The sequence below is a fragment of the Pelobates fuscus genome, chromosome 5 (genome assembly GCF_036172605.1).
Source record: "Pelobates fuscus isolate aPelFus1 chromosome 5, aPelFus1.pri, whole genome shotgun sequence".
Classification (NCBI taxonomy): domain Eukaryota; kingdom Metazoa; phylum Chordata; class Amphibia; order Anura; family Pelobatidae; genus Pelobates; species Pelobates fuscus.
Window position 1 is genome coordinate 283,713,072 of NC_086321.1, and position 18,782 is coordinate 283,731,853.

Sequence of the window (18,782 nt, forward strand, 5' to 3'; positions counted from 1 at the left end):
CCTTTTCCATATTGAAATTTGCCAGATTGGTTTGCTGTGCCTATGTTGCCTTCGAGACCGTATGGTAGCCCAGGCATGATAATTACACCAATGATGGCATACCATTTGTAAAAGTAGACAACCTAGGGTATTCAAAATGGGGTATGTCCAAATAAACTGCCCTTTCACGGATGATATCTATCAGTATTATACATTTTGCTGCTCTAGAATACTGCGTTGGGATGTGATTGGGGGGGGGGGGTCTTTGCAACTTCGCAAGCTCCCTGCTGTCAAAGCATTGCCTCGGGTCAGGCCCGGACTGGCCATCGGGCACACCGGGCAAATGCCCGGTGGGCCGAGATGGCCGAGGCCGGCAGGGGAAGTCCCAGGATCTCCCCTGCCGGTCTATGCAGGGCCGGCACTATCCGAGCGCCGGCCCCGCTGTTTTCAATGATGGGCCGGTGGGGAGATCAAAGATCTCCCTCACCGGCCCACATACAGTGTATTCCGGCCACCAGCAGGGAGAGAGGGAGGGAGCCAGGAGAGGACCCGGTGGAGCTCTATCTTGCAGCTCCGCTGGGTTCCTCTCGCGAGATCCGGGGCATTGCCATGGCAACGACCGGATCTCGCGAGAGTGAACTCTAGCCCGCAGGCTAGAGTTCACTCACCCACTGGACCACCAGGGATGGTGTCACCGTGCCGTTCCCCCCCTCCCAGATACCACCATGCCGGTCCCCCCCTCCCAGGCTAAAAGGTAAGAAGGGAGGGGGGTACATAATGCATACTTGTTTTTATCTACCCCTCCAAACACACACACCACTCTCACACACAGCACTCTAACATACACATCACACACAGCACTCTCACACTCATCATCCACAGCACTCTCACACACAGCACTCTAACATACACATCACACACAGCACTCTCACACCCATCATCCACAGCACTCTAACATACACATCATCCACATCACTCTCACACACAGCACTCTCCCACACAGCACTCTAACATACACAGCACTCTAACATACACAGCACTCTCCCACACACAGCACTCTAACATACAAATCACACACACAGCACTCTCACACCCATCATCCACAGCACTCTCACACACACAGCACTCTCACACCCATCATCCACAGCACTCTCACACACAAATCACCCACAGCACCCTCACACAAATCAATCACACACAGCACCCTCACACTCAGCACCCTCACACACATCACACACACATACTGCACCCCTCACATACACACAGAACCCCCCCGACACACTGCACCACACACATACACAATACTTCCAAACATATTTATATAATTATATATATATATATATATATATATTCACACACACACACACTATAGCCTGTATGCACACTCTTGCTACATCCCCTATACACACACACACACACACACACACACACACACATTCTCTTCAGCCCCTAGCCACATATGCATTACATTACACCACAAACACAACACGACTAAAACCGACCTTATAACACAATACCACACCACAATCAGCTCACTCTGCACACACACAATGGCAGGCTCCAAAAACATGCACAATAATCTTTCCTGGCATTTTTGTCTCCTGGTATCCATTTATAGAGACACCAGAGACAAGTTGCAAGGAAACACAGTGCAAGCATGTTATTAAATTTGATTGCGCTGTGCAGAACAAATACAGGGCTTTTTTCTCATGCTAGAGCTCTTCAGCAGAGCTCTGCGCATGGTCTGCCCTGGAAGAGCATTGAACCAACATGCTAACTTTGAGAGGGGGCGTGTTTGTCATTAATGATGACAAAACACACACTCTCTGCCCCGCCCCCTTCTTAGTGGGCCGCTGCGATAAAAAAATGCCCGGGCCGAATTTTTTTCCCAGTCCGGCCCTGCCTCGGGTTACTATGGCAATGCTCTGTGCAGCACACAAGGCTCAAGAAAGTTGAGCGTAAGCTTGATCCAGGCCACTCCCTCTATAACGTGAAACCCCCATTGTACACAAAGTCGCTGGACCACCTGGAAGTGTAATGCCTTTAAACCTGTGGCCGAGAGATTAATAAATAAAATCTACAGATTCCTACCCCACATATTTACACACAAATACGGCATCCACACACAAACACACACTGCATTTACTAATCAAATACTCTCACGACATCTACTACACAGACACACATAAATATTCTTGAAAACTTAACAAAATATGACTGGCATATTTTATTATTTTGTGCATTTACTACTTTAAAAAAAAAGAAAAAGTTTTTTTTTATTTTTTATAATAAAACATTATTATATAGCGCCAGATTATTGCGCAGCGCTTCACAATAAAAGGGGAATTTACCAAATGTGACAATAACAAAATGTAAAAAAATTTAATTCCAGCAAGCTCTTTGTAGTTCTACAAATTATACCAGATACTGTGTAACGGATAAAGATCCCATAGGATTAATGTACGAATATATTTATGTGTGACTCGCCATTTTGTATTTTAGGCGCGGTCATCTATTGTTTGGTTTTTGCCTAACCACATACATGTCAATTCTGGCTATTGTTCTGTGTTCATAATTTTTTGGAATGTCCTTGTTCTTGTCGATACAGTATATCATTTGAGAAATGTAGTCATACTCATTTTTAAATCGAAGAGCAGATTTAAATGGAAAATCAAAACCAAAACTGAAAATCAGAAGGTGATTTACTTAAAAGCAGGAGTCCTCAAACTACGGCCCGCGGGCCTAATCTTTCCCGCCAGGGTCCTGAACCCAGCCCAAGCATTTAGGGCCACCCAATGGGCCCTATATCTTCAGGGGCACGGTCAGGGCTGTGGCCGTGCAATAGCGCGACCGGCCCCTTTAAAAAAATTGCAGCTGCAAAGTAGTGCTGGGAGGAAGTGACGGCCGGTCACTTCCTCCCAGCTCCTGCAAAAAAAAAAAAAAAAAAAAAAAAGTAAGAAAAATTTGCTGTGTGTGTGTGTGTGTGTGTGTGTATTTCAGCATGTATGTCTGTGTGTGTATTTCATAGTGTATGTATGTATGTATGTATGTATGTCCTTATGCGGTTTTGTGTATGTCTATGTGTCTGTTTCAGTATGTATAGGAATTGGTTCAAACTTTTTTCAAACTATAGCCTGGCCCCCAACAGTGTCTGAGGGACAGTGAACTGGCCCCCTGTTTAAAAAGTTTGAGGACCCCTGACTTAAAGGAACACTATAGTCACCAAAACAAATCCAGTTTAAAAGAGACACTATAGTCACCAGTGCAACTACATGTATTCCTGACCCTATAGTGTTAACACCACCATCTAGCCCCCCTGGGCCCCTCATGACTCCATAAATATAGTAAAAATCTTACTGTATTCAAGCCAGAAGCTGTAACTCTGCATGCTGTTTGCCTAAAAAAAAAAAAAAAAAACAACAAGCAGTCTGCTGACATCATCAGAAGTTGTAGCCTGATCCAATCACAGTGCTTCAACATAGGATTGGCTGAGACTGACAAAGAGGCAGATCAGGGGCAGAGCCAGCATGATTCAAACACAGCCCTGGCCAATCAGCATCTCCTCATAGAGATTAATTGAATCAATGAATCTCTACAAGGAAAGTTCAGTGTCTGCATGCAGTGGGAGGAGATACTGAATCACAGGATGCCCGTGCACAGCAGATCTGAGTGGATGGAGGCATACTCTGGTTCACTGTGAGTGACTGCAACTGGAGATGTTCCTAGCTTTCAATGTAAACACTGTATTTTCCCAGAAAATACAGTGTTTACATGAGAAAGGCTGCAGGGAGCTATAGTTCTCACCTGAACAACCTCATTAAGCTGAAGTTATTCAGGTGACTATAGTGTCCCTTTAATGAAGCAGTTTTAGTGTATATTATGCATCTGAATTTTCACTGCTTTACCCCTTCAGGACGGAGTCAATGGTCACGTTCTGATCAAAACAAAACGTAAATAAAAACTGGTATTTGCGCTATAGGTCTGTTCAACCGTAATTCACCGCTGTCACATTAAGTGCACCCACACTTATTATATATCATTTTGTTCAGGAGAAACTGGGCTTTAATTTATAATTAACTATTCATATATGGAACATAATTTATTATGAATAAAATTTAAAAATTGAGAAAATAAGATATTTTTTTTTTAATTTGTATTTCTGTCTGACATTTTAGCTCTTGTGCGTGGCCGGCTTCGCTAATGGTCTGACAAATCCCAGGCGCCAAGGCGACCTGGGATTTGTTGAGCCCTGGTTTAGCAACAAATGGTGAAAGGGTGGGATACTAGCAGAACTGGAATGTGAAAGTAGCCTTTTATTAAAGAGCAAGAGACAGGTTTGTGAAATAGAAGTTACACTGGGAGGCCAATAGCTAATTTGAAGAGATGGGTTTTGAGGGACTTTTAAATGACTGAAAACTAGGGGGAGAGTCTAATTTGGGTAGGCAGGATTTTTCAAAGAAATGGACCCACCCACATGAAGTCCTGAAAGCTCGAGTTAGCAGTAAGGGTACAAGCAGCATATAGGAAAAGGTCACCGGTAGAGCGGAGCAACCGAAAAGGAACGTACCTACGAATTAGTGAAGAATTGTAGCGGGGTTTAGAGTTTTACAGGCAAAGGTTAGTATTTTGAATTGATTCCTATAGGGTACAGGAAGCAAATGTAAGGGTTGATAGAAAGGCAAGGCGTGAGAGTGATGGGAGAGAAATCAGCCTGGTGGCGGCATTCATTACAGACTGTATAGAGGCAGTGCGGTCTGTGGTGACACCAGTTAGGAGAGAATTACAGTAATTAAGGAGAGAAATTACTAGACCATGAATAAGCTCTTTAGCAGCATAGGGGCAGATGTAAGCAATGTTTTTAAGGTGGAATCATGAGGATTTGGCAACACACTGGACGTGAAGCGTAAAAGGTGAGACAGCAAGCTTGAAAGGATCAGCTGATACGGTGCCATCAACTTGCAGAGAGAGCGAAAAAGAGTATTATAATACTAGAAGATTAGGTTTATAAGTAGGGGGGGGGGGGGGAATAAGTAGCTCAGTTATAAAAAGATTGAGTTTCAGAAAGTAGGAGGACATCAAATCAGAAATGGAAAAGAACAAACTGGTGTCAAATGATGGTGCCGGACGTTCTTTTTCAGCGGGAGATACAGTTCCTCTGAACTAGAAATAAGTACCACAATTTTATCTTGTAAGAGTTTCTAATTTGGGGTTTTTATAGGGTTTAATAAATATACGGTTTCCTTGATTTTAAGATACATACAGAACACAGTTTAGGATTTGTGCCCTCATCATTGTTGATTTTTATATTGCTACACTGATATCCACTTTGGAACTTGGATTTACACATTTGATTGGGGGCCCCCCCTGGAGAAAGTTTTTAATGTGTTTTAGCAGCTGATTTATTAATTTGTATTTAGTTATTTATTTGAGGTCAGGGCTATTTAACATTGCATTGTTTGTGGGGAAGTTGGGATCCCTGGCATATGTACATGGCACAGTAGTAGGATTAAGCATTCACCACTGTGGCCCCCCTTTCCTTTTATTTTAGTGGTTCCTTTTGTTTGAGTCACAAGAATTCTATAATAGAGATGTGATTGGTTCGATCATGTACTGGTTTAGATGTGTAATTGACCTTGATGTCTCCTAAATAAAATCACAAAATAAAGCCCCCCATTTTCTAAAAAAAAAAAAAATTAAATTAAAAAACTACCGTAATATCTATTAAGAATGCTATGGTCTGATGCCAACTACCCAAAATGTTTAATGAAATTTTAGTAGTAGTTAAACACAGTGTCAATCAGCATCTCCTCATAGAATCAATGCATCTCTATGAAGAATGTTCAGAGCATTCATACAAGGCGTGGAGACACTGAACCTCAGAGCTGCACATTTTGCAGCACCCAGGAAGCACCTCTAGTGGCCGTCTGAGTAACCGCCACTTGAGATCTTCGTAGGCAGTAATGTAAACACTGACTTTTCTCTGTCCAGGGTTTACATTAAAAAGTCTGCGTGAATAGGCAGTAGACACCAGAAAAACCTATGTTAAGCTGTAGTTGTTCTGATGACTATAGCGTCTCTTTAAGAGAGCCTCATGTGGCTGTCTTCCAGTTTGACTTTGTGAAATAATGCAGGATGTTCTCATGATTTCCACGAGTAAGGGCAGCGTCTTCTAACACTTGCTGCATATGCATGTTAGGTTCCCATCGGCTGATGTCAGTGAAGCCCGACCCAGCGCAGAGGAGCTTTTTAACAAAAAAGGGTTATTTAACAATTTTCCTCTAAGGATTATTACAAACAGGACACAAAATTAAAAAAAGTTATTTAACATTTGGTGCAGGTCACAAAATTTAATTTAAAATTAAAGAACAGTTTGACATAAAGCGCTATGGAATTTGCTGGCGCTATATAAAATATAATAATAATAATAATAATAATAATAAATTGCATGGCACAATCACATTTCATTTTTAATCAAAGAACTTTATAAAGATGGAAAAGGATATAAAAAGATATCCAAAGCCTTGAAAATGCCAGTCAGTACTGTTTAATCACTTATTAAGAAATGGAAAATTCGGGTATCTCTTGGTACCAAGCCAAGGTCAGGTAGACCAAGAAAGATTTCAGCCACAACTGAATTGTTCGGGATACAAAGACAAACCCACAGGTAACCTCAGGAGAAATACAGGCTGCTCTGGAAAAAGACGGTGTGGTTGTTTCAAGGAGCACAATAGTCAAGTTGCCAGAAACAAGCTTTTACTGCGTCAATGTCACCAAAAAGTCTGATTACAAAATACCCAACAACACCTTGACACACCTCACAGCTTCTAGCACACTGTAATTTGGGAGGAATGAGACCAAAATAGAGCTTTATGATCACAACCACAAACGCTATGTTAAGAGAGGGATCAACAAGGCCCATAGAAAAAAAATAAAAAAAATGTGTATATATATATATATATATATATATATATATATATATATTTATATATTAAATAAAATCAGCAGCACTGTCATAATTGTATAATTGTTTGCAAAGACTCCTGATGGTGAAGTCAACACTGGAGGTCCCTCGGATTTTACAGCTTTTTATTTTTCATTTTACATGTTGCAGAGAGCACTATATTCTCTTTTTTTTCTATTTGCACTACATGCTCTACTAATGATTCTGGAAAGAAAAAACATCTACGCACATCCATGGGAATTGATTGCTGTTTTCTTAGAGCCGACTGTGAGGCTCTGCGCTTGTGAGTGTGATTTTGGCTATTTTGTCATTTAAACCACTTACTGTAAAATATACTCCACTATTGGTATCCCCTTTTTCGATTTGTTTTATTTGCATATCATCAGTGAGATACTCTAATCAGGCTGTGATGAAGTCTACACCCACAAACGCTGCATGTCCTGCATGTTTATTGATCAGATATATCCCAGACAAGGATTATATTGTCACACGCTGCTGAATGTGAGCTAGTTGGTAGCTTTTTACTGTGACTATTTCAATATGTCTCATAATAATACACCGTTTTATGATAATACTGCACAATCAGAGGCCTATTTTGTTGCATATATTTCATCTGCCTATCTGTTGAGGATATCAAGCTATTACTGGAATTTTCCACCCTACAAATAACTACCGTATTTATCGGCGTATAACACGCGCCGGCGTATAACACGCACCTCTTTTTCAGAAGGAAATTCCAGGAAATTTCCACCCCTCCCATAGTATTCCCCCCCCTCATCCCATAGTGTTCCCCCCCCCCTTTCCATAGTATTCTTCCCCCCCTCCCATAGTATTCTCCCCCCCTCCCATAGTATTCTCCCCCCATAGTATTCTCCCCCCCCCCTCATCCCATAGGGTTCCCCCCCCTTCCATAGTATTCTTCACCCCCTCCCATAGTATTCTCCCCCCCATAGTATTCTCCCCCCCTTCCATAGTGTTCCCCCCTCATCCCATAGTGTTCCCCCCTCATCCCATAGTGTTCCCCCCTTCCATAGTATTCTTCCCCCCTCCCATAGTATTCTCCACCCCCCATAGTGCCCCTCCCATAGTGTCCCCTAGTGCACTTTCCCTCTGTCCCATATTTACTTACCTGTCTTGAAGCGTGGGCCGGCTTCACAGCGCGCACCGCGGTACTGGAACTTAAATTTCAGGTTCCGGTTTCCGGCGGGACTGAAAGGAAGTGTGCACACTATTGTGTGCACACTTCCTTTCAGTCCCGCCGGTTGTGGAACTTAAATTTCAGGTTCCGGTTTCCGGCGGGACTGAAAGGAAGTGTGCACACAATAGTGTGCACACTTCCTTTCAGTCCCGCCGGAAACCGGAACCTGAAATTTAAGTTCCAGTACCGCGGTGCGCGCTGTGAAGCCGGCCCACACTTCAAGACAGGTAAGTAAATGTGGGATATCGGCGTATAACACGCACCCATGATTTTCTCCCTATTTTCAGGGAGAAAAAGTGCGTGTTATACGCCGATAAATACGGTAATTTTACCAGAAGGACCTATTTGGGCATATTAGGAACAATAAGGCAATATATCCTTTAAAACTATATTTAATTCTTTCATAAATTATTAGCCTTGTATTTTCTCCCATTACCATTAGGCGTAACCAGTATTTTATCTTGTGAGTCCCTCCGTTAACCTTTTTCCATTGCTCCATGGTCCAGCTCTGGCACTCACTTCCATTGAAGGTGCTTTTGGCAGTGGACAGGGGTCATCTGGGCACTATGATCCATCTACAGCTACGGAGCAAACTGAGATGCACTCTGTGTTTCAACACCTTTTGATCATGGCCAGCATTAAGTTTTTCAACAATTTGACCTACAGTGGCTCTTCTGGATGTTCGGACCAGACAAACTAGGCTGCGCTACCCAAATGCATAAATGAGCATTGGGAGCACGACCCTGACACTGGTTGTCCTTCCTTGTACCACTTTTGGTAGGTACACGGCATACCTGGAACACCTCACAAGACTTGCTCTGACCCAGTCATCTAGCCATCACTATTTATTCCTTGTCAAAGTCACTCAGAACTTTTCGCTTGTCCATTTTTCCTGCTTCCAAAACAATAAATTCAAGAACCTACTGTTCATTTGCTGCCTAATATATCCTAACCCTTGAAAGGTGCCATTGTAAGGATAGAATCTATGTAATTCAAGCCACCCGTCAGTGCTTTTTATGTTGTGGCTGTTAGAGTACATGCACATTTGGCAGGGCCTGGCCTTTGGGGTGTGCAAGGTGTGATGCAGCATAGGGCGCCATGGCAACAGACAGCAATTCTCAGTATACATTGGGATCCACAGCATTTTTCATTGCAGCTACTGCTGAGTAGGAAGGAATGGGAGCAGATAAAGTGATTGGATTCTTTACAAAGCAGGCCTATAAGGTTCCACTCCCAAATAACTAGTAGCTCTACCATTGAACTTCTATGCTGCACTCCCCAAATATTGTACAGAGATCCCACAGCACATGAAGAGCCTTGGGAGCCAGTGATCACAGCAAGAAACCCTGCCTCCTCCTGCAAACACCTGAATAGTAAGTTAGCAAGCCCATCAACTAGCTCGCACTTACTTACTTACTGAGTGGGCAATTCCAAATTCAGAAATCAGAGTAAAAAAAATAATAATAATTTGTACCTTTTAAACTCAATTTTATGAATAAGAAGTTAGTGAAAATTGATGTCTTCGCACATTAAACAGCTTGTAAAGTGTTTAACCCCTCAAGTGCCAAGGGCTTACTAGAACCATAACAACTTCATTGATATGAAAGTGTTATGGTGCCCAGAGTGTCCCTTTAAATGCTGCACATAAAGAGATATCCGGTGTTGCTGCCGGAGGCGTGAGTAAATTTCTGGCAGCGTTCTTAGCCAGCGAGGATGAGTGAAGTCATGAAATGCAAAACAGGCTGCAGGTAGAACTTGGTCTTGGTAGTGGATTGAATGTGACTCCAGGCAAAAAACGGTTTTATTTAAAAAAAATTATAAATTTTATAACATTTTTGGTTGGAATAGCCCTTAAGTATGCTGGACAGGTAAACAAAGATTAATATTTTGGAAAGGTATTAATCCTAATTAAGCACAGCTGTCAAATTATTGGCACTTATCATCATTTATATAGCGCCAGCAAATTCCATAGTGCTGGAGCCTGCATTAAATAATCTCTGAATCTAGTACAGATTGCATAAATATACAGGAAAATGCATATGCATGCAACAGTGAGTGTTCAGCTCAAACATACAGAACGCAATGCAGTGAACACTGGGCTGGAAAAAACAAAACAAAAGTGACCTTACTCTCATGGAGTTAGATGAGAAATGAGTTAGGGCTGGACAGTGCAAACACTTTTTCTTGAATGTGATCCAAGCAACGAAATATTGCACACTGTGCATTTCGCTTATTGACATGGAAGCCACATTATGCTGCAGAAGTTCTGATTAAAAGCACAAACACTGCCCTACACTGCACTGAAAAATATGGAGGGAAGAATAAGTACATTTTAGACAGGATGTTTAATGTTAGAAGAGGCAATGGCTAGCAACAAGGAATTTGAGCAGGTCAAGGACAGTAGTAGTGGGTGTACTAGTGTGCATGTTTTAAGGGTTACGCAAAAATAAAAAAACACCACCTTGTCTTCCAAAACAACTTGCCTTCAATGCGAAGTTCGACCCTCAGCTTGATTTTGTGCGTGCCGCCATTGGACCCCTGAACCTGTATATGCAGCATTTACAAAACTGCAGGCACCATGACCACTTCAAACCACTGGAGAAACCCTTTAATCTACGAGTCTCTCTTGTATAAAAAGTCTAATCATTAGTATGGGCTGGTTTTAAAATAAAAAAAAAAAAACACTACAGCACTTAGAAATATATATGTAGGTCATTTGAGGATTACTAGCTTAATGTTAAAGCTTTTAAACTGCAGGGGGGAAAAAAGTATGTACAATATTTTTCTCTTTCTTTGCAGCTCATTATTTTGCAGAGTACCACAAAACTGTTGTATTCAGAATTGCAACTTGCACTACTTGATAAAAAAAAATTGTTCCAATGGCCTATTTTTTTTTATTATTTTTTTTACATGGGAAATAACATTTGTCTAACTTAGACAGGTTTTCTTGTGTATTGATCCAGTAAAGACGGTTTATGTATAATGCATGACCAAAGCATGTGAACATTCCATGTAATTAGTGTTTCCAGCCACACCTACTGCTGCAAGTGCATAAAATCCACTCAGCCATGTAATCTCCCCATTGGCAGGTAAATAATGCACACTGCAGACCTTGGTGGCTTTCAATGTTTCAACATTATAACATGCCACCTCTCCAGAGTATCAGTTTGTAATCAACTGCACATTCTGCTTTTGTAAAATCTAGAGAGGACTATGACTCAGCTGCAATGTGTGCAACAGTCTGTCTTCAATTTAACACCCACAAACAAACTCAGTCTGGATGTGTAGCATTTCAGCTTGAAACACTGTACCTTCAGAGATATTTTGAATGGTTTGCTTGATAGAACTTGTACACTCAGCACAGACTGCGTAATGTCAATTCTGTGCATAAAAAGATATCGGTCATCAGAGTGCACTGCACGTTGCCGACAGACATAACTGCTTCTCCCTTGCAGGTAGAGCTTGTGTTCCCTCCCTACCACAAGGAGGGAAGCCCTCCCCCTCCTCCCTATCCCATCCATAAATGTATTGATTTATTTTTTGAAAATCCCATGTCCTATCTCCTCCCTTTACAGAATCAGAGCGTGCACATGCGCCCTGAGACCATTAAACCCTCCAATGCTTGGACCTCGGTGTGGCTCACGTGACATCAGATGGGGAAGTGCCGAAACAGCACCGAACAGCTTTGCCCGGCGCTGGATTAAAGGGAAACTCCAGTGTCAGGAAAACGATCCGTTTTCCTGGCACTGGAGGGTTCCTTCTCCCTCCCACCCACCAATCCCCAGGTACTGAAGGGGTGAAAACCCCTTCAGTCACTTACCTCAGGCAGCGACATGTCCCACGTCGCTGCCTGCTCCTCCCCCGCCGCTCCACCTTCTTCCTCCGTCGGCAGGTGGGCGAGACTGATCCCGCCCACCGGCCGAGGAGAACTAATGCGCATGCGCAGCAATGCCACGCATGCGCATTGGCGCACCCCATAGGAAAGCATTGAAAATGAATTTCAATGCTTCCCTATGGGTAATAGAGCGACGCTGGAGGTCCTCACACAGCGCGAGGACGTCCAGCGACGCTCTAGCACAGATAATCTGTGGTATGATGCAGGAAGTGACCTCTAGTGGCTGTCTAGTAGACAGCCACTAGAGGTGGAGTTAACCCTGCAAGGTAATTATTGCAGTTTATAAAAAAACTGCAATAATTACACTTGCAGGGTTAAGGGTAGTGGGAGTTGGTACCCAGACCACTCCAATGGGCAGAAGTGATCTGGGTGCCTGGAGTGTCCCTTTAAGGCAAGTAAAACTTACATTAATTAAAAAAAAAATATATATATATATATATATATATATATAAAAGGTTTGAGAATTTATTTTGAGTTGAATTCATAGAATAGTGCCTATAAGGCATAATGTAAAAAAAATAAAAATAAAAAAGAGCTGAAGATATTCTTTAAAGATAAAGTTAACCCAGCAGTGCCTTTTCAGAAGTTAGTTGTGTCAAACTGCAATTATATTAAACCTTTCTGTGACTAAGCGTAAAGCATATCCATTTATTTCAGGATTTATTTTTGTCAAGTCATCTGTATCATTTTAAATACTTCTTCTTGAAAAAGTTATAGGTTTTAACCCCTTTAGTCCAGCGGGAGGGGGCCCTGAGGAAGTGGGGGGGGAGCGGCACCTAATAACCCTATAGTGCCAGGAAAGTGCTTCTTTAAGCGGGTTCATCAATTTGTATCATTGCGTATATTAAGCACTTGAGACAGGGTAATAAATCTACATATATCAACCAGATTTATGTCATTACAAAGATATGAATAGAGCCAGTGTTAAATAAACAGAGCAATCAATCATAACACAAGGAGGCCAATTACCCTGACCACTAGTTTGATCTAGTGATATTGTTTTCATTATGCTACAAGGTTTGGTCTAGGAATAAAGTTTTCATTATGCTAGAAGTGCTTTTATTTCACAGGTTGTGAAGCTTACTGTATAGTGCAGTTATCATATGAGGAGGTGTACAGACAGACAGTTTGACTTACACATGCACAAACATTGCGTCCTGGCAGACTGTCCCTTTTAAATTGTTTGACAAACAGTAAAAGTAAACATTTGTTTTGAATGAGTAATAAAAACAATGCCTTCATGCCATTGTCCTGTAAGGTATTTAAGTGTGAATACATCATCCACATCCACTTGTTGCATACTACCACTCACAGGACGTTCCAAGTAGAAGAGAAATGTACAGACAGAGGGCACAACACAAATAAATAGGAGGAAAGAGGCACAGCATTTATTAGAGAAAATTCCATGGAGTCATAAAAAGTCTGCAAAAACAAGATTTACGAGAAGAAGAATGGACATAATCTCAAATGCTTGCCCTTTGATGGGTCCCCACTCACATTTCATGCAGTTTTAGACGCATGTGTGCCATTACAGACAAAACCTTGCATATCAGACTAATCCAAGCAACAATGGTAATCCAGATCCTGAATGTCGGGAGCTTCCCTCTGCTTGAGTTATACAGCAACTCAATCAATTTGGCCTCTTCGGTGAGGTGTACTGGATAGCCTCCTAGGCACAGTGAGCAAGAGGTCCACATCTACATTACCCCTTTTGATTTAGGGAAACCCTAGTATTTACATACAAATTAGCCAAACACAAGAGTTTATGAGAACACAGAGAACAGACAACATTTGAAATAGCTTGCCCTTCAGTGGATCGTTGCTCAGGTCTCATATGGATTTTAGATCACTCGAGTCATTACAGAGAAACATAGCCAGTTGCATACCAAACTGGTCTCACCCACAAGAGCAGTCCACATCCAAATTGCCTGCATGCTACCTCTGCGTAAGAGACAACAGCCCTAGATAATTGTTTCAGCCTACATTGGGCCTGATCAGTGATGTGTCGCTGATACATCATAGGCACACCAAGCACCTATAAACGGGTGTGGAAAGTGATAGGAAAAGGGAAGGACAGGAGGAGAGCGAAAAAAATAAAAATAAAAATATGACTTATAGGGTTTTTACTAAAGGCAGAATTAGTGAGAATTCAAAGTGGTTCAGAATTTAAAGCCAAAGTAAATCTGATATTCATTTTAAATTCCCAACAATTCTCACTTCGTAAATAACCTTGAAACCATGTTTGATGTAAATGAAGGGGAATAAAAGTTAACCCCATAACATTAAGGTGAAAGGAGGCACACGAAAGTTAAAGTTAACATAAGTTTGTAAAAACACATAAACTCATATGAAACTTGGTAATTCATATCACAAACCTGGATCTTACACACAGACACGCACCATACCACCCAACATAGACATGATGCTCATGGTGGTGGTGGCTGGGGTGGTGATGTAAATCACATCACTGGTCCCGCCAATAGGGATGGACCAGTCTGGAAAGGGGGTAGCTCAGCTGGAAGTATTGGCAGGTCATTCACACTAGACTGCCTGCCATCCATATAGGCTTGATTGGAACACTGCTCTCTGCTCGGTCCTAATGCCGTAGAATCCCCAAAAGCAGGACACCAGGGAACAAAGATGGGACGGGACCCCGAAAGTGGTACTGTCCTGTTGATGTTTGGGAGGCCTAATACACACATTTTCACAAAATATATATACCGTAGAGGCAGATATAAATACACAAACTTCCTCTGCATTTCGGTGTGCATATACTGGGCATAATTTTCCCACGATTTACTCGTGATGGACTTCTGCATTAGATGCCAATGTGTGCAAAACAAGACTTAGAAATGCAAATAAGAATGATCACTGATTCTTGCACATCCCAAAAGATATCCCAAAATAGCTGTGAGTTGCATTGCATTATAAAATACATACATATTTCCATGCAAATTAATTTAACTCCCAGGAGTACTAGAGATATTTCTCTGAAGATGTTGGAGTATGTCCAGAGCATCATCAGACGACATCACCCTTGACATGGAAGTGCTTGATGGTGTTTACTGAAGTGAGGGAACGTGGAACTGACATTTACAGAGAAAATATACAACCTATAAAACCAGAAACGGTTTTAAAATAAAAGGCACAACTAATAGTTTTTAAGTTACCAATAAGAATGTGCCACATGTCTATTAAATTATGGTCAACCACAAAATATTTTCAACTATGTGAAATAAATACACAGCTTATAACTCATATTATTTGTACAATTGTAGGCCTTGCGTACTGTGTAGAAATGGAAATGAGGATTTCATTTAAACACAGTGTTTCAAGCATCACAGGTAACTCACGGTCCATGACAGAATGTTAGCTTCTCGTTTAGAGTGAGTTATAGAATATTCACAATGGTTGTGATGAGATGGCAGCACATGTAAGGATGCTAAAACTGTGCAGATGACAGTATGGCTTTAAAATAGACCACCCTGGTCAATCATCAGAATGTATGCATAGAGGTGAGCTACTGAAGAGAATATCAAAATACCACTGTGGTAGGACAGAGTTTCTGCCATTGGAGCCCGTTCATTGTGGGTAGTTACATTAGACTGCAATCCCATGACTGCAAAATGTTCCTCTAGAAAACAGGCAACATGTGATTCATCTGATGCCTCTGTTCTGGATAGTGACAATGTGCTATATCAGAAGTATGTACACTGAAGGGAAAATACTAAACAGCAAGTAGGGGGTAGACATGTCTCTAAAAATGGCACACCCAAAGGAAGGAGTACAATTCTTCAAAATGATCTGAAGTTTGGTAGTTCTGTTTTCCTGACATCCTTAAAAATATCAATGGCTAAATTATTGTTTTGTTTGTTTTTTAAAGGCAGGAAGGCGTGGACCAGATGGAGATTCAGGAACACAGGGCATATTCATAAGCAAGGGAGGAAAAACTGCCAGAAGGATGCATGAATCCACGTTTGCTGAATAGAATTTACTATACGGTCACAACTTGTGTCATTTTATCTGACTCTACCTTGCACACTGCACAGTACTCTGGAAAATTTTGCTCATAAATAAATAATGTTAATTATGATAGCATGGTTCACTGTCAAATAATGATAGAGAGGGCGTGATATTATGGTGCACTAACCACATTGTTATACATGAAGTTACTTGTTAAACTAGTCTGCAGAATCCAGATGTCAGGAGGAGGGGCAGTTTCTACAGTCGGGAGTTGGCAACTCCAGATGTTATGGACTACATCTCCCATAATGCTCTTACAGCCATAATGCTGGCAAAGCATCAAGGGAGTTGTAGTCCACAACATCTGGAATGCCCAAGGTTGCCAAACCCGGTATCATTCTAGAGACCATAGAAATGTACTTTAATCATCTGTCGGGGGTGCATTCCTGTCCATTAACCCTTCCAGTGCCAAGGCTGCCAGCAAGGTTCACAGCTCTGGCACTACACATGTCAACAGACACTATAATATATGTAGGGGCAAACCCCCAGCCCTGCCAGGAGTTGTCATGACTCCATGCAAGGGGCAGAAGGAGGCCATCCTCCCGGGCACTACACACACAGCCTGCCTGGGACAAACACTCACCTGTGCCCGCAGTCCCCCTCTCCCAGCTCCAAACTACGACCACTGCAGGCCACCGTACCCGCTTACTGGCTTCCCACCTCAGATACACCCACCCCACCGTTACTTAGCAACTAAACTCCGGCCATTGGTTGGCACGTTTTGACGGACACCCCAGCTGTCCAATAGCGACAGACAGCTGCTGTTGATGGGCGTCAACTCGCGAGGAGGTTGGGCTGGGCTGTGAAATCGACGTGAGTAAGCGCCAATCAGAGGACTAGTGGGCGTGTCCACCTGTCCCATGTGCATGAGTGCTATTCTGAGGAGGGGGATGGGAGAAGGGTGAACAGAGGGTATTAGTAAATGGGGTGAAAGGTGACAGGAGGGGCTGGGAGGTGATTAGTTTGTCAATGTTTACAGCAGGTATGTGCTCTGATGGGATCAGTGCTCTCACTGCTGAACTTGTACCTAGAAGTGATACTCACATCTGCATTGAGCAGTTCAAACTTTGTCACTCAAGGACCACAAGTAATACACAGGCAGCTGGGTGTATATACAATGTGTGTGCAGAGACAGGGTTACATTAGAAATGTCAATAACTTCTAACTTAACTTATAAAAGTGTGGTGATATAAAAAGTGGTGCTAAATTCTAAAAAATGGAGCAATGCTGTAGAAACTGGTGCAATCATCAGGCATGGATGATTTCTTTAACAAATTTTCACCCCCTTTTTAGATCACCACACTCTGATAAACCACCCCCAGTGTTACAACAATCACTGTGTAAAACTAGGCACCAAAGTGCATAATTTCTTAGATAACTTTGTTTTACAGCAATTTACTACAATGTGACAGTAAAACATTGAGTCAAAAAGTCAATATTGTGCCCCTTTCTGTTCCTTATGTTTAAATCACACCTTGTTTACATGAGACATCTTTATACATACTGTGCATGTGCAAAGAGAAACATATGAACGAATGGTTTGTGCTTTAGTTGGAGAGTGCGGCCATATGCACATTACCAGTATAGTGTGTGGAGGTTTTTTGTTTTGTTTGTTTGCTTTTTTTAGCCGATCGCTCGTCACCCTCATAGAAGTCCTTAATAGAAAATACAAATTTAAAAAGTTTTGCTATTGAAGGCACTGACAATGGGTAAAATTATTTGGTTGTTATTTAAAAAGTGGCAACATCTTCCACAGCACTGTGTCATAGGTGGACTAACAAAGTAGTTACAGCAAGACACGTTGGATTTACAGGAACAGAAGGCACTGTTCAATCAAGCTTACATTCCCAGGGGAGCTCAGAATCACCAGCTTCTATAGTTCTTTGCCTAAATACGACATCAAGCAGCACTTATCGCTTCTAGGCGGACCGGAATGTATCGACAGGTTCATACTACGGCATTAGAATTCAGTTTTGTATTCCTAAAGCTATAGTTGGGACTGGGCCGGTGTGAGACTATTTTGCGTTCTAGGCAAGAACAGCTACTGGCACCCCCCACACACACACAAAACAAAATTGCCAACTTTGTGTCTCATTCTTCTCCCAACCCTTTTGTCTCTTTTTCTCCTTTCCTAGCCCCTATGTGTGTCTTTTCTCCCCATTTCCTCTGAGCCTCTTTCTCCCCATGCCCTTTTTTGTGTCTCCCCTCCAGGCCCTTTATGTGCCTCTTTGTCCCAACAAGCCTTCAGTGTGTCTCTTCATACCACCAGCCCTTATGTGTCTCTTTTCCCCCTTCCACAGCCCCGCTGTGTGTAACTTTCCCCTCAGCACCTTGGTGAGTCTCTTCTTGCCCTCCGAGTCCTTCTGTGTGTCTTTGAGCCCCCTCAGTCCTCTGTGCGTCTCTTTGTCATCGTCCCCTAGTCTCTGTGGGCATCTTTGTCCCCTCCCAAGCCTTTTTGCGCCTCTCGGTCCCGTCTCCTTCCATCCCCTCCTGTGCCTGATCACCTCCCTCCATGTAGCATGGCGAAGCAGACTGCGGGTAGAGGATCTGCTGTATCATCTACCTTCTCTGACAGGATGCTGTTCGCTGCTCTCAGCTTCCTGTCAGACCAGGTAGAGGATACAGCAGATCATCTACCTGCGGCCCGCTTGGTCATGCTCCATGATGTGACCGGCAGAAAAGGAGAACTGTGGCTGCCAGCAATTTATATACAGTTAAATTTGCAG

At 42.3% G+C, this 18,782-nt stretch overlaps 1 protein-coding gene across 1 annotated transcript in view; it reads right to left on the minus strand.

The window, feature by feature from the left end:
- The window catches only part of SLC25A42 (solute carrier family 25 member 42), a 55,363-nt gene extending 38,648 nt beyond the window's left edge, over window positions 1–16,715 (minus strand). The window contains exon 1 of the mRNA XM_063455376.1: window positions 16,640–16,715. The gene's annotated coding sequence lies outside the window, so the exon portion shown is untranslated. The remainder of the gene's footprint in view (window positions 1–16,639) is intronic.
- Window positions 16,716–18,782: the final 2,067 nt, after the last annotated feature.